The 16,963-nt window shown below is 45.7% G+C and overlaps 1 protein-coding gene and 1 long non-coding RNA gene across 5 annotated transcripts in view; both read left to right on the top strand.

Annotated features, from left to right (window-relative positions):
- Positions 1-16,963, top strand: part of LOC135549926 (interferon regulatory factor 8-like) — a 53,099-nt gene that overhangs the window by 21,367 nt on the left and 14,769 nt on the right. The window lies entirely within an intron of this gene.
- Positions 1,967-15,695, top strand: LOC135549955 (uncharacterized). Its single transcript, XR_010457047.1, has 4 exons — positions 1,967-2,147; positions 2,407-2,571; positions 2,738-2,818; positions 15,606-15,695. It is a non-coding gene; the product is annotated as an uncharacterized LOC135549955 (long non-coding RNA).

Raw genomic sequence — 16,963 nt, 5'->3', positions numbered from 1 at the left:
TGGGACTCAAGTCTCTCATCTGTCCTTATCGTGTGTAGTTTAACTGTTCATTGTACCTACCTGTGTAATTTTGTAACACAGTCCATTTTCTTGTAAAGAGGTTTGAGTATGTTGTATGGCTGGTTATGGATGGTGGTAATGTGTGGGAGTCGCTGTGACACCTGACGGTTGTGTGGGAGGAAACATACACAGTGACACACCTGATGTCACGACTTCCACCGAAGGTGGCTCCTCTCCCTGTTCGGGTGGCGCTCGGCCGTCGTCGTCGCCGGCCTACTAGCTGCCACCGATCCATTTTTCCTTTTCGTTTGTGTCTGTCTGTATTGTTTACACCTGTGTCTGATTAGTTGATTTGGGTGGGTATATTTACCTCCGCTGCCTGCTAGTCTTTGTGGGGATTGTTCTCTGTGGTTATGTTCTGCACCACAGGGTTTCTTTTCTCACGGCAGTTGTGCCATTTAGGTATTGAGTTTAGGACTCGAGGTTTCTCCTCCGTGTGTAGCGTTTATTTCCCTGTGTGTGTGGCAACCTCGTTTGGGCGTGTTTCACTCCCATGTTGTAGTTGTGTTTTGGACTACTCATTAAACTATTTTGCCACTGGGAATTCCTTGCTCTCCTGCTCCTGATTCCTGCACCTCCCTCCGTCAGGAGGCACGTAACACCTGAACACAACTCTTCTCTTTTACCAGACATGGGAACTGTCTTGGTTCATCTGGAACTCCTGCATATATCTTGTATATAACATTAAAATGATACTGTATTTCATGATTACCCAACTAATGTAAATAATGTACCACAAGTTTGTTAACCTTTACACTACTGTAATAAATTATAGGTCATTTATAAGAAAATTACTAAATAAATACACATTGCAATCTTTTGTTAAACTATCACATTGGTGGCTATGCATTGATACTTGTAGCCACCCACCACTCCATCCAACACCTGTCTACCAGAAGCCCATGATGTGATGTTCAACACCTGTCTACCAGAAGCCCATGATGTGATGTTCAACACCTGTCTACCAGAAGCCCATGATGTGATGTTCAACACCTGTCTACCAGAAGCCCATGATGTGATGTTCAACACCTGTCTACCAGAAGCCCATGATGTGATGTTCAACACCTGTCTACCAGAAGCCCATGATGTGATGTTCAACACCTGTCTACCAGAAGCCAATGATATGATGTTCAACACCTGTCTACCAGAAGCCCATGATGTGATGTTCAACACCTGTCTACCAGAAGCCCATGATGTGATGTTCAACACCTGTCTACCAGAAGCCCATGATGTGATGTTCAACACCTGTCTACCAGAAGCCCGTGATGTGATGTTCAACACCTGTCTACCAGAAGCCCCTGATGTGAAGTTCAACAGATGTCTACCAGAAGCCCCTGATATGAAGTTCAACAGATGTCTACCAGAAGCCCCTGATATGATGTTCAACAGATGTCTACCAGAAGCCCATGATATGCTGTTCCGTTGTTTAAAATGTCAGCCATGTCTTCCCACAGCACAGCTGAGAACTGCACTGATCAATCCCACTGTCCTGTGTGGAAGTCTGACCCAAAAGAGCATAAACTGCACTATACTCGGCTGGTCTTACAAGGACATCCATGTTTGATGTGTTCGGTGAGGGGTAGCAATGTTCATGTCGGAACAGTAATATGTCCAACTGTGTTGTTGTTTTAATTTCTCACTGCATTCCCAAAATGTTCATAAATTATGTCTATAGATCCAGTGTGGAGCACATCTATGCTGCATAACCTTGATTAGTGAACACACAGGTGGAAAAAGAATATGACAACTGAAGCGAAACGAAACTGAATGTTTAGGTTCACACTAGTGTGAACATTTTATTTGTCTCTTTATAATCTACAGTTCCCTCTTTGTATTCATATTGCGTTACTGAAATGGAACATAATTCCATATATTACTTTCAGAGACACTTTCAGTTCGTCCTATTTTGCAATATATATGGTGTTACACAACAAATGATTAGATGGTTATTTCCTGAATTCCCTCCAGAAACCGCAGATCTGGATGGTGTGTTGGACTTGTTGACCTAATGGTTAGAGCTTTACTGTAAGGACAAGATGGAGCATGTCCCACAGGCTGTGGTTCCACTGTGGTAAAAGGAGGGCTGGGTAATGTTCAATTAATGTATGGTGTGTTACACTTACAGAATCACCAGGACTGACATAGAAATAGAACACATGAATAGAAGGAATGAAAAACAATATCGGTCAAATACAATTTCTTGTGTATTTGTATTTATTATGGATCCCCATTAGCTGCTACCAAGGCAGCTAATGAAGATGGCGCCGGAGGGCTGCCGTCTTATCGGCTCTTAAACAACCATGCAATTTTTTAATGCGTTGTTCTTTACTTGTTTTGTACATAAAGCTGCTGCTACCTTCTCCTATGACCGAAAAGAGCTTCTTGACATCAAAACTGGGATTACTCACCTAAAATTGGACGAGGAGTTTTTCTTCAATGAGTCGGACGCGAGGGATATACAACGGACACCCGACCAGGCCCAGATCCCCGTGATTCGCTGGAAAAGGAAACGTAGGTTTCGCGGAAAGAGATCAGGATGGCGAGTGGCTAATCTGCCCTTGCCTTCCATTCTGCTAGCTAGCTAACGTTCAATCGCTGGAAAATAAATTAGATGAACTGAAAGCACATATATCCTACCAACAGGACATTAAAAACTGTAATATCTTATGTTTCACAGAGTCGTGGCTGAACGCCGACATTAAGAACATACTGCTGGCGGGTTATACACTCTATTGGCAGGACAGAACCGCAGCCTCTGGTAAGACATGGGGCAGGGGCCTGTGCATATTCATAAACAATAGCTGGTGCATGATATCTAAGGAAGTCTCAGGGTTTTGCTCGCCTGAGGTAGAGTATCTCATGATAAGCTGTAGACTACACTATCTACCTCGAGAGATTTCATCTGTATTTTTCGTAGCTATCTACAGACCGAGGCTGGCACTCAAACCGCACTCAATTAGCTGTATTCTGCCAAAAAGCAAAGAGGAAAAGCTCATCCAGAGGCTGCGCTTCTAGTGGCCGGGGACTTTAATGCAGGGAAACTTAAATCAGTTGTACCTAATTTCTATCCGCATGTTAAATGTGCAACCAGAGGGAAAAAAATCTAGACCACCTTTACTCCACACACAGAGACGCGTACAAAGCTCTCCCTCACCCTCCGTTTGGCAAATCTGACCATAACTCTATCCTCTTGATTCCTGCTTATAAGTTAAAATTAAAACAGGAAGCACCAGTGACTCTGTCAATAAAAAAGTGGTCAGATGAGCCAGTTATGACCAGTATTTGGCTGAGATGAACACACTGAGCAAAACGTGTGAATTTGAAAATCTGAAAGACTCACTAGTGAAAGAAAGGATAGTCTGTGGCATACTTGATAAAGGACTCAAGGAGAGATTGCTGCGTGATCAAGATTTAACTTTGGATAAAGCAGTGAATATGTGTCGAGCAGCTGAAACCACCAGAGCACAAGCTAAAGAGCTGCGCAGGGATGAGACATCAGTGCATGCAATAAAAAGAGGAGCAACACACACAAGGCCTTACAAAACAAAAACAAGCAAAAGAGAGAAATCAAAACACTACATGTGGAAAATGTGGATTTATTCACAAGCCAAAAAAATGCCCTGCACATGGCAAATTATGTAACAACTGTGGGAAAAATCGAGGAGAATTCTTTGATTATTCTTTGGAAATATGCAATGCAGTATATGCTGAATGGATTGTGCCATTGAAGGTGAATGAAACTATAATACCATTCAAGCTTGAAACTGGAGCACAGGTAAACCTGTCTCTGAATGACTACAAAACACCGAAGGTGAAGAGCAAAATACACCCGGTGAAAATGAAGGTTACTGGTTATACTGGGGAGAACGTACCAGTCAAAGGAAAACAGTTCAGAGCACAGCTGCTGATTGTGGAAAAGAGTGTACAGCCTATTCTAGGAATCAATGCATGTGAAAAGCTCAATTTGTTGAAAAGAGTATATGTAGTGGCAGACTGAAAATGACCAAGAATCGCTACTGGGTGAGTATGAGGATGTGTTTGAGGGTCTTGGATGTTTACCAGGAGAACACAAAATATGTACTGATGGCAAAATTACTCCAGTTGTGCATGCATGCAGAAAAGTTCCATTTGCACTGAGGGAAAAGCTCAAAGAGTAACTCTTTGACGTGGATCTCATGGAAAAGATAGACGTCATCACAATAATGGATGAACCTACAGACTGGGTTAAGCTCAATGGTTATTGTGGGGGAAAAGAACGGCGATCTCAGGATATGTCCAGACCCGAGAGATCTCAACAAAGCAATCAAGAGAGAGCATTTCAAGTTGCCAATCAGAGAAGAGATAATGTCGCAGTTTGTTGGAGCAAAGTGGTTCAGTAAGCTTGATGCCTCATCATGATTCTGGCAAATGAAGCTAGATGATGCAAGCTCAAGGCTATGCACATTCAACACACCTGAGGGCAGGTACAGATTTCTTCATCTACCATATGGGATTCTCTCAGCACCAGAGGTCTATCACAAGACAATCCACATGATCTTCGTGCGCATCCCAGGAGTGGAGACTATGATGGATGACATCATCATCTGGGGGTCCACAAAAGAAGAACACGATGTGAGAATGAGACAAGTGCTGGACCTGACACGGAAAGTCAACCTAAAACTAAACATGGACAAATCCGAGTTTAGTGTGAAAACACTTACCTTCGTGGGAGACGTACTTTCAGAGGATGGAGTCAAACCAGACCCAAGGAAAACATCAGCCATCAACAACATGGAGCGCCCAAAGCACAAAGGCGATGTGAGAAGCTTCATGGGCATGATCACCTACCTTGCAAAGTTAATACCTCAACTGTCAGCACAGTCCGCTCCACTCAGATGTCTTCTAGAACAGAAAAATGAATAGAAATGGTCCCATGAACAGGAAAACTGCTTCAAAAACCTAAAGAAGACAATCACAGAAGAGCCAGTGCTCAGGTTCTATGATCCAGAGAAAAGCACAAGGATTTCTGCAGACGCGTCACAGTTTGGCCTGGGAGCAGTTCTTCTGCAACAGCATGACGACACATGGCAATCCATCGCTTATGCGTCCAGAGCCTTGACATGCGCAGAGACAAGGTATGCACAAATAGAGAAAGAACTACAGGAGAGCACATACGCTTGCGAAAGGTTTCACCAACACATCTACGGATGAGATTTTGAAGTAGAAACCGACCACAAAACATTGGTGTCAATCATGTCTAAGCCACTGAATGATTGTCCAATGAGAATCCAGAGAATGTTGATCAGACTGCAAAAATATGATATGAAGATGATCTATACCCCGGGAAAGTTCATGTTCGCCGCCGACACTCTTTCTCGAGCAGTCGACAAGAAGGAGAGCTTCGACACACAGAAAAACACAGATTCAGGCCTACGTCGACATGATTGTAGCATCACTTCCTGTGTCTTCTGAGAGAATTGAGCAGATCAAAAGAGATCACAGCTGACCAGACAATGACAGAGTCGAAAGAAACAACACCGATAGGATTGCGCACACAGAAAAACAATTGTCCAAGGAGAATACAGGATTATTGGATGTGGAAAGCAGAGCTCACCATTGGGGATGACATAGTGTTCAAAGGCAACAAAATTGTCATTCCCATGACACTACGCAAAGAAATGCTACAGAAAATACACGAGGGCCACTTGGGTAAGGAAAAATGCAAACGAGCACGAGAAGTAATGTACTGGCCAAGAATGAACCAGGAAATCAACCAGACCACAAATGCCATAAACACATGCTAATGCCTCATCCAGTACCCAATAGACCTTACTACAAAGTTGGAGTTGATCTTTTTGACTGCAATGGCAAAAGTCACATTGTTGTTACCGGCGACTACTCAAACTACCCTCAAGTAGCAACACTGCCAACTACCTCCAGCAAAGCTGTAATCACCTACCTGAAATCAGTCTTTGCAAGACATGCGTCTGAACTGTACTCGGACAATGGCCCGCAGTTCTCAAGTTCTGAATTCCGATTGTTCGCTAACGACTGGGCATTCCGACACAACACCTCCAGCCTCAACTACTCGAGATCCAACGGCTTAGCAGAGAGTTCAGTCAAAATTGTCAAAGGTCTGATGAAAAAGGCACACAATGTAAAGGAGGATTTCTTTAAAAATCTGATGATCTACCGCAGCGCACCGCTGCAGAACGTACTTTCACCTGCCCAAATGTTAATGGGACGTTGCATCAGAACCAACCTACCCATCCATGAGGACTTGCTAACAGTCAGAGGTGCTCACAAAGTCAAACTCGCGAAGTAAAAACAGAAAGACAAAACAGCGACACGACAAAAGTGCAAGACCTGAACTGAAACCTGGAGATCATGTACGACTCAGAGACATCACTACAGGAACCTGGATGCAGCAAGGGTGTGTGCACCGCGATCCTATGAGATCCAAACTAAGCATGGATAACAACTGAGACGAAACAGAGGGGATCTAAGGCTTCAGCCATTCACTCAAGGGACTGAGGATCACCTGGAGGATACTGCTGAAGCGTCAAATGCCTTTTAGAAATGGACAATTCAGTCAGAACACCCTGACTGACAATGAACGCTGTCAAACTGTTTCAGGAAGCACTTCAGCAGAACAACCAAAAAGGAATATCAGAGCCCCTGAAAGGCTTATTGAGAATTCCTATAAAAAAAATACAAAAAAGGGGCATGTGAAAAGAAATAGAGCCACAATAGAGTAGTGTTGGACAGACTATATTTAGTTGAAAAAGATTATATTTAAAAAAAAATTGGTGGGAAAGAAATGTGTGTTATTGAAAATGGCATGTTATGCAGGTTGAGTAAACAAATGTGATGTGTAGTTACATTGAAAAGTAGTTTTATTTTAAAGGTAAGAAGATGTGTTGTTATGTTTCAATAACATTTAGGCTATGTTACCCAGCAGGCTATGCAGGTGGTTGAAGAATGCCTTGCATAGCTAAACATGGAGTTTTCTAGCTGAAGTATATGTTCATTAAAAGTAGTTAAACCTATGCCCCGGTTTGTCATTATATAAGGAACAAACATAACACACTCCAATTTGCATACCGCACCAACAAATCAACAGATGATGCAATCTCTATTGCACTCTACACTGCCCTTTCCCACCTGGATAAAAGGAACACCTATGTGAGAATGCTATTCATTCACTACAGCTCAGCGTTCAACACCATAGTGCCCTCAAAGCTCATCACTAAGCTAAGGACCCTGGGACTAAACGCCTCCCTCTGCAATTGGATCTTGGACTTCCTGATGGGCCACCCCCCAGGTGGTAAGGGTAGGTAACAACACATCCGCCACACTGATCCTCAACATGGGGAACCCTCAGTGGTACATGCTCAGTCCCCTCCTATACTCCCTGTTCACTCATGACTGCACGGCCAGGCACGACTCCAACACCATCATTAAGTTTGCCGATGACACAACAGTGGTAGGCCAGATCACTGACAACGATGAGACAGCCTATAGGGAGGAGGTCAGGGACCTGACCGTGTGGTGCAAGGACAACAATCATTCCATCAACATGATCAAGACAAAGAAGATGATTGTGGACTACATGACCGAGCATGCCCCCATTCTCAATGACGGGGCTTTAGTGGAGCAGGTTGAGAGTTCCTTGGCACCCACATCACCAACAAACTAACGTGGTCCAAGCACACCAAGACAGTCGTGAAGACGGCACGACAAAACCTATTCCTCCTCAGGAGACTGAAAAGATTTGACATGGGTCCTCAGATCCTCAAAAGGTTTGACAGCTGCACCATCGAGAGCATCCTGACGGGTTGCATCACTGCCTGGTATGGCAACTGCTCGGCCTCCGACCGCAAGGCACTACAGAGGGTAGTGTGTCCGGCCCAGTACATCACTGGGGGCCAAGTTTCCTGCCATCCAGGACCTAGGCTTTACGGAAGAGCTGGGCTTTACGGAAGAGTGGCCAGAAAAAAGCCATTGCTTAAAGAAAAAATAAGCAAACACATTTGGTGTTCTCCAAAAGGCATCTGGGAGACTCCCCAAACATATGCAAGAAAGTACTCTGGTCAGATGAGACTAAAATTGAGTTTTTTGGCCATCAAGGAAAACGCAATGTCTGGCACAAACCCAAAACCTCTCATCACGCCGAGAACGTCATCGGCAGGGACTGGGAAACTGGTCAGAATTGAAGGAATGATGGATGGTGCTAAATACAGGGAAATTCGTGAGGGATACCGGTTTGTCTTCCAGAGATTTGAGACTGGGATGGGAGTTCACCGTCCAGCAGGACAATGACCCTAAGCATACTGCTAAAGCAACACTCAAGTAGTTTAAGGGGAACATTTAAATGTCGTGGAATGGCCTATGTAACTGATGTGAAATGGCTAGCAAGTTAGCGGGGTGCACGCTAATAGCGTTTCAATTGGTGACGTCACTCGCTCTGAGATCTTGAAGTAGTTGTTCCCTGTGCTCTGCAAGGGCCGTGGCTTTTGTGGAGCAATGGGTAACGATGCTTTGTGGGTGTCAGTTGTTGATGTGTGCAGAGGGTCCCTGGTTCGAGGTCAGGTAGGGGCGAGGAGAGGGACGGAAGCAAAAGTGTTTACCTAGTCAAAGCCCAGACCTCAATCCAATTGAGAATCTGTGGTATGACTTAAAGATGGCTGTACACCAGCTGGAACCCATCCAACTTGAAGGAGCTGGAGCAGTTTTGCCTTGGGCAAAAATCACAGTGGCTAGATGTGCCAAGCTTATAGAGACATATCCCAAGAGACTTGCAGCTGTAATTGTTGCAGGAGGAGCTGAACACTTACGCAATGTGGCCGCCTACGGCGATTCTTCAACAGAAATGCGTAAAACAAGGTGTCACAATGCTGTAGACACCTTGGGGAATACATAGAAAGTGTAAGCTCGTTGATGGTACATTCACAGCTGAATAGGGAGTCATTGGAACGCAGCGCTTTCAAAACCTGGGGCACTTCCGGATTGGATTTTTCTCAGGCTTTTGCCTGCAACATCAGCTCTGTTATACTCACAGACAATATCTTTACAGTTTTGGAAACGGTAGAGTGTTTTCTATCGAAAGCTGTCAATTATATGCATATTCTAGCATCTTTTCCTGACAAAATATCCCATTTAAAATGGGAAGTTTTTTTTTACAAAAATGAAAATACTGCCCCCTAGTACCAAGAGGATTAACCTTTCCCGTACGGCATGATGAGGTACTCATGGTGCCAGAAGTGGTGCTAAATGCCGTCTTCCACTCATCCCCCGCTCAGATACGCACCAGGTTGTAAGAGGTCCAATTTTGTGAAGAAGCGCGCCCCGTGCAATGACTCTGTCATACTGGCTTTGAGAAGTAGCGAGTAACTGTATTTTACCGTGATCTGATTTAAACCTCGATAGTCAATACACGGGCGTAAACCTCCATCCTTCTTCACAAAAAAGAAACTCGAAGAGACAGGTGAAGTGGAAGGCCAAATGTATCCCTGCCCCAGAGATTCGGTGACATATGTTTCCATAGCTGCCGTCTCCTCCTGTGACAGAGGATACACGTGACTCCTGGGAAGTGCAGCGTCTACCAGGAGATTTATCGCACAATCCCCCTGTCGATGGGGTGGTAATTGAGTTGCCTTGTTTTTACAGAAGGCGAGTGCCAAATCGGCATATTCGGAGGGAATGTGCATGGTGGAGACCTGGTTTGGACTCTCTACCGTAGTTGCACCTAAGGAAACACCTACACACCTCCCTGAGCACTGACGGGACCATCCCTTGAGAGCCCTCTGTTCCCACGAAATAGTGGGGTCTTGAGAGGCCAACCAGGGAATGCCCAACACAACAGGAAACGCAGGAGAGTCGATCAGGAAGAGACTAATTCTCTCCTCATGATCCTCCTGCGTTATCATACAGAGTGGAGCTGTGACCTCCCTAATTAGCCCTGACCCCAAAGGACGACTATCTAAGGCATGTACAAGGAAGGGAACATCAGCAGGAACAATAGGGATCCCTAATCTAAGTGCGAAGGAACGGTCAATAAAGTTCCCAGCTACGCCTAAATCTACTAGCACCTTATGCTGGGAACCCGGGGAAAGCTCAGGAAATTCTATATACAACCACGTGTGCAACAGGGAGCTCTGAGTGAGTCACCTGGGATGATCCACCAGTGCTCCGCCTGCTACCTCGACCCCTGGCGAACCTCCCCAGCACCGACCAGCAGTGTGCCCTCTGCGGCCAAAGGTGGTGCAGGGAATGGTCCCCCCTCCGGTCCCCCTCATAGCAGCACCTCCCAGCTCCATCGGTGTTGGATTAGAGGTGCTGGGGGATGGAACTGACGGACCCCGATCCGGAAGTCCGCAGAGGCCAACAGGTTATGCAGCCAGATGGATAGATCCACCTGCTGGTCAAGGGTGGTGTCCCTGCAGGCTAGCTCCCTATGAACGTCCTCGCGTAAACTACACCTGTAGTGGTCGATCAGGGCCCGCTCATTCCATTCCGCACCGGCGGCCAGAGTTCTAAAGTCCAGAGCGAACTCTTGAGTGCTCCTCATCCCCTGTCTGAGATGATACAAGCGTTCCCCCGCCACTCTCCCTTCAGGTGAATGATCGAAAACCGCCCGGAAGTGGGTGAAATCCTCGTAATTGTCCAACGTCAGGCCTTCCCTTCTCCAGATGGCGTTAGCCCATTCCAGTGCTTTACCAGTCAGACAAGAGATGAGGGCGCTCACTCTCTCACATCCCGAAGGGGCCGGCTGAACGGCTGCCAGGTAGAGCTCCAGCTGGAGTAGGATACCCTGGCACCCGGCAGCCGTTCCATCATACGCTCCCGGGAGCGAGAGCCGAATCCCACTGGATCCTGATGAAGGAGGGGTGGACATCAGTGTAGGTTGTTGTGGTAGCTGGGGTGATGATGATGGGTTAACCGGAAAACCCCCTTTCTCCCATCGGTCCATGGTTTGCAGCACGCGATCCACGGCTGTACCGAGACTCTGTAACATAGTCGCGTGCTGCTGGACTCGCTCCTCCACTGGGAGAGGAGGGCTGGTTGCACCTGCTAACTCCATTATATGGTGCGTGATTCTGTCAACGATTAGGTGAATGGATTAGTCAGGTGCAGGACACAGGTATGAGTAATAATCAGAGAATTTACTCAATAATTAAGCAATGTTCCAACTAGGAAAATCACAAATATCCAGAGCCAAAATAATGAAACCACATGACAATGACAACCACGCACAAAACAGAAAGGGAAGCCAGAGGGTTAACCTCTAGCGTCGAGCAATCCCGTATCCGGGAGCGTAATCATAGCCTCAAGCTCATTAGCATAACGCAACATTAACTATTCATGAAAATTGCAAATGAAATTAAATAAATATATTGGCTCACAAGCTTAGCCTTTTGTTAACAACATTGTCATCTCAGATTTTCAAAATATGCTTTTCAACCATAGCTACACAATCATTTGTGTAAGAGTATTGATAGCTAGCATAGCATTAAGCCTAGCATTCAGCAGGCAACATTTTCACAAAAACAAGAAAAGCATTCAAATAAAATAATTTACCTTTGAAGAACTTCGGATGTTTTCAGGAGACTCTCATTTAGATAGCAAATGTTCAGTTTTTCCAAAAAGATTATTTGTGTAGGAGAAATTGCTCCGTTTTGTTCATCACGTTTGGCTAAGAAAAAAAAACGAAAATTCAGTCATTACAACGCCAAACTTTTTTCCAAATTAACTCCATAATATCGACAGAAACATGGCACACGTTGTTTAGAATCAATCCTCAAGGTGTTTTTCACATATCTATTCGATGATAAATCATTCGTGGCAGTTGCCTTTCTCCTCTGAACCTAATGGAAAAGTGGACGCAGCTGGAGATTGCCCAATAATTTAGACGGAGGACACCAAGCGGACACCTGATAAATGTAGTCTCTTATGGTCAATCCTCCAATGATATGCCAACAAATATGTCACAATGCTGCAGACACCTTGGGGAAACGACAGAAAGTGTAGGCTCATTCCTGGCACATTCACAGCCATATAAGGAGACATTGGAACACAGCGCATTCAAAATCTGGGGCATTTCCTGTATGAAATTTCATCTTGGTTTCGCCTGTAGCATTAGTTCTGGGGCACTCACAGACAATATCTTAGCAGTTTTGGAAACGTCAGAGTGTTTTCTTTCCAAAGCTGTCAATTATATGCATAGTCGAGCATCTTTTCGTGACAAAATATCTTGTTTAAAACGGGAACGTTTTTTTATCCAAAAATTAAAAGAGCGCCCCCTATATCGAAGAAGTTAAATAAGGAACATTTGATTATGGAATGGAAACCAGGTGTGTAATAATAAAGACAAACAAAAATTAAACATGGATCGGTGGTGACTAGAATGCTGGTGACGTCGACCGCCGAACGCTGCCCGAACAAGGAGAGGGACCAACTTCGGCGGAAGTCGTGACACCATTTTTAAAACATTACAATACATTCACAGACTGTGTGCCCTCAGGCCCCTACTCCACCACTACCACGTATTTACAGTACAAAATCCATGTGTACGTGTGCATATAGTGCGTATGCTAAAAAAGTATTTAGTCAGCCACCAATTGTGCAAGTTCTCCCACTTAAAAAGATGAGAGAGGTACTTTTCATCATGGGTACACTTCAACTATGACAGACAAAATGAGAAAAAAAATCCATAAAATCACATTGTAGGATTTTTAATTAATTTATTTGCAAATTATGGTGGAAAATAAATATTGTGATATTGCATATTATTAATATTATCTCTCTGTGTACATCCAATGGCCAGCTGTGCTGCACTGTTCTGAACCGATTGCAATTTTCCTAAGTCCTTTTTTGTAAAGTGTACTTTTCTACAAGCTTCAATGGAATTGGGTCACTTACACAGTCACTACAATCGAGGTTGGTCCTAGATCTGTTTTTGCTTGAGAGCCCGTAGCTAATGTGTGAGCAGGAACGTCAGAGGAGGAGTGACGGAAGTGGAGGCAGGTTCCTGGTAAAGGTCTGATTCAGAGCTAGCTTTCCCCACCCCTTCCTCAGCTCTCACTGGTCCCTATGTGGGCCCACTGACCGCTGGGCTAAAGACCTGGGACTTCTGCCAGGGGTTTCCCACCCAACCCCTGCTGCCTCCTCGAGGCCCTCTCACCAGGACTAATCCCTGTCTACCGTTAAACCCCCCAGACACTGGGCCATTTTAGAGGACATTGTCTATGTAAATATATGATACTTTCAGTCCTCATAGGTCACATCTCATCTTGAGATCAGCATGTGTAACTTGAATTTTCACAAGTTACACATGCAATGACATCAATGCATGATTTACGTGCAGATTTCAAGTTGGGATCAAGCCCAGAAGCAATGTTGTTAAAGCCAGAGTGAGTGTGTTGGGGCACAGCTGTTGGACCTCTTATGGCTCTTTGAGCTGCTGAGAAAAGTCCCTTGTTTTCAGGAATGTCTGCTGTCCGTTTGCCAACCACACACAGAGATTGATCTAGAGATAAATTGCTTAGATTGTAGCTAACTCTATCACCGTCTACTGGGAAGGAAAAGAAACCAAGTGAAGGTGTGGTAATAGAAAAATAACTTCTCACCCACACACTCTGCTCTGACGCCCGAACACTCTGATCTTACGCCCGAACACTCTGCTCTTACGCCCGAACACTCTGCTCTGACGCCAGAACACTCTGCTCTGACGCCAGAACACTCTGCTCTGACGCCAGAACACTCTGCTCGGACGCCAGAACACTCTGCTCTGACGCCAGAACACACTGCTCTGACGCCAGAACACTCTGCTCTGACGCCAGAACACTCTGCTCTGACGCCAGAACACTCTGCTCTGACGCCAGAACACTCTGCTCTGACGCCAGAACACACTGCTCTGACGCCAGAACACACTGCTCTGACGCCAGAACACTCTGCTCGGACGCCAGAACACTCTGCTCTGACGCCAGAACACTCTGCTCTGACGCCCGAACACTCTGCTCTGACGCCCGAACACTCTGCTCTGACTCCAGAACACTCTGCTCTGACTCCAGAACACTCTGCTCTGACTCCAGAACACCGCTCTGACTCCAGAACACTCTTATCTGATGCCAGAACACCGCTCTGACTCCAGAACACTCTGCTCTGACTCCAGAACACCGCTCTGACGCCCGACCACTCTGCTCTGACTCCAGAACACTCTGCTCTGACTCCAGAACACTTTGCTCTGACTCCAGAACACTCTGCTCTGACTCCAGAACACTCTGCTCTGATGCCCGAACACTCTGCTCTGACTCCAGAACACTCTGCTCTGACTCCAGAACCCTCTGCTCTGACGATGCTGTCTGTGTGAGTGGACCAATTCAGTTTGTCTGTGATGTGTATGCCGAGGAACTTAAAACTTACTACCCTCTCCACTACTGTTCCATCGATGTGGATAGGGGGGTGTTCCCTCTGCTGTTTCCTGAAGTCCACAATCATCTCCTTAGTTTTGTTGACGTTGAGTGTGAGGTTATTGTCCTGACACCACACTCTGAGGGCCCTCAACTCCTCCCTGTAGGCCGTCTCGTCATTGTTGGTAATCAAGCCTACCACTGTTGTGTCGTCCGCAAACTTGATGATTGAGTTGGAGGCGTGCGTTGCCGCGCAGTCATGGGTGAACAGGGAGTACAGGAGAGGGCTCAGAACGCACCCTTGTGGGGCCCCAGTGTTGAGGATCAGCGGGGTGGAGATGTTGTTGCCTACCCTCACCACCTGGGGGCGGCCCGTCAGGAAGTCCAGTACCCAGTTGCACAGGGCGGGGTTGAGACCCAGGGTCTCGAGCTTGATGACGAGCTTGGAGGGTACTATGGTGTTAAATGCCGAGCTGTAGTCGATGAACAGCATTCTCACATAGGTATTCCTCTTGTCCAGATGGGTTAGGGCAGTGTGCAGTGTGGTTGAGATTGCGTCGTCTGTGGACCTATTTGGGCGGTAAGCAAATTGGAGTGGGTCTAGGGTGTCAGGTAGGGTGGAGGTGATATGGTCCTTGACTAGTCTCTCAAAGCACTTCATGATGACGGAAGTGAGTGCTACGGGGCGGTAGTCGTTTAGCTCAGTTACCTTAGCTTTCTTGGGAACAGGAACAATGGTGGCCCTCTTGAAGCATGTGGGAACAGCAGACTGGTATAGGGATTGATTGAATATGTCCGTAAACACACCAGCCAGCTGGTCTGCGCATGCTCTGAGGGCGCGGCTGGGGATGCCGTCTGGGCCTGCAGCCTTGCGAGGGTTAACACGTTTAAATGATTTACTCACCTCGGCTGCAGTGAAGGAGAGACCACATGTTTCCGTTGCAGGCCGTGTCAGTGGCACTGTATTGTCCTCAAAGCGGGCAAAAAAGTTATTTAGTCTGCCTGGGAGCAAGACATCCTGGTCCGTGACTGAGCTGGATTTATTCTTATAGTCCGTGATTGACTGTAGACCCTGCCACATACCCTTGGGGGACCATAGAACACTAATTGATCTGAACCATCAAACATGGTCTATTCTGTCTGTCTTCTCTCCAGTACCGGGCGTGGCTGCAGGCCAGTTTCCGCCACAGTCCCTTCAAGGACCAGGAGCAGGTGGGAGTGCTGCTGAACCAGTACATAGAGCGGCAGCAGCAGGAGAACCAGAGGAGAGGAGGGGACCAGGGCTGGATGAACCAGGTCTCCAGTGTCTATCCTCTACCCTACAATGCCTACAACGGCTCTGGGGGAAATAGATGAGCCAAGGGGCCGCGAGTCTCCCTGGTCCCACCAACCTCCAGCTCCCAATCCCTAGGCACTTAGATCTGAAAGGATCTGATGGGTGTAAGTAGGGCCAGGGCTTTCTCTTGCCCAAGACATTCTCCAGAACCTAGTCCTCCTAAGCAATATGGGAATAGCTCCACCCTGCCCTCTGATAGACTAGGTGGCATTGTCACCTTATTGCGTGTAACTATTTAGTACTTGCAGGTCCCAAGTGCATAGGGGTATTGTCTAACTGACTCTCTCACCACTGCACTACCACCCATGTCCCTCGCCACTAAACTGACCTTAGTACAGCCTGATCAGGAGCTCTGATGGTCACTGAAGCCTTAGTCCAAACACCTCCACACCTCAACACCTTGACCTTACAGCCACATACTACCATGAGGCTTCACCTGTCCTATAACGTCGCCTCAACTTATCTCTAAACCCAACATGTCAACTTTTAAGGCCAAACAGATAAAGAAGTGTAGGACCAGCATTTTATTTTTTTAATCATCTGCCTAAGACCTATAACGAGGACCTGGTTAGGTCACATGATCAGGAAAAAGTCCTACACCTAACATTACATTATAATGAATTATTATTAATATGTTTATCAATATGTTATTACATGGTACCATGATTACATCATGTTAAATGCAGTCCGCTGGTTAGATGGAAGATCTGATTGGTGTTGAGGGTTGAATGGACATATGAATGAACATAAGATGCTCTCCGCCCTAATTTAAACTGATTCAGCTACTGTATACCTGCATGTGATAAAGCTTTAAATAACAGCAGCTTTGCCATAGAAAATGAATGCCTCATTCCAGCGAGTAAAATGAAGGATCATCACAGCCCAATGTCATAATATGGGGTCTTCCTAAAAATCTATCTATCGGAAGTTCTAAATATTATTTTAGTTTTAGGGAGTTTTTAAGATCTTTGTTAAATGTTTAGTGGTACAAATGATGTTGTATCATAGTGTATGTATATGCTTTATTAATATTCAAATGTACACTTTCATTGTTTGCCAAAAAATATATGCTAATAAATACTATTATGAAGCCAAAGCAGCATATTGAGACTGAAACAACCTTTCAGCAATTGTATAAGGCTGGCTACAAACCGAAGTATTATCAAATCTTAACTAA

Source organism: Oncorhynchus masou, chromosome 1 (genome assembly GCF_036934945.1).
Source record: "Oncorhynchus masou masou isolate Uvic2021 chromosome 1, UVic_Omas_1.1, whole genome shotgun sequence".
NCBI lineage: Eukaryota > Metazoa > Chordata > Actinopteri > Salmoniformes > Salmonidae > Oncorhynchus > Oncorhynchus masou.
This window is presented reverse-complemented; position numbering and strand designations above follow the sequence as displayed.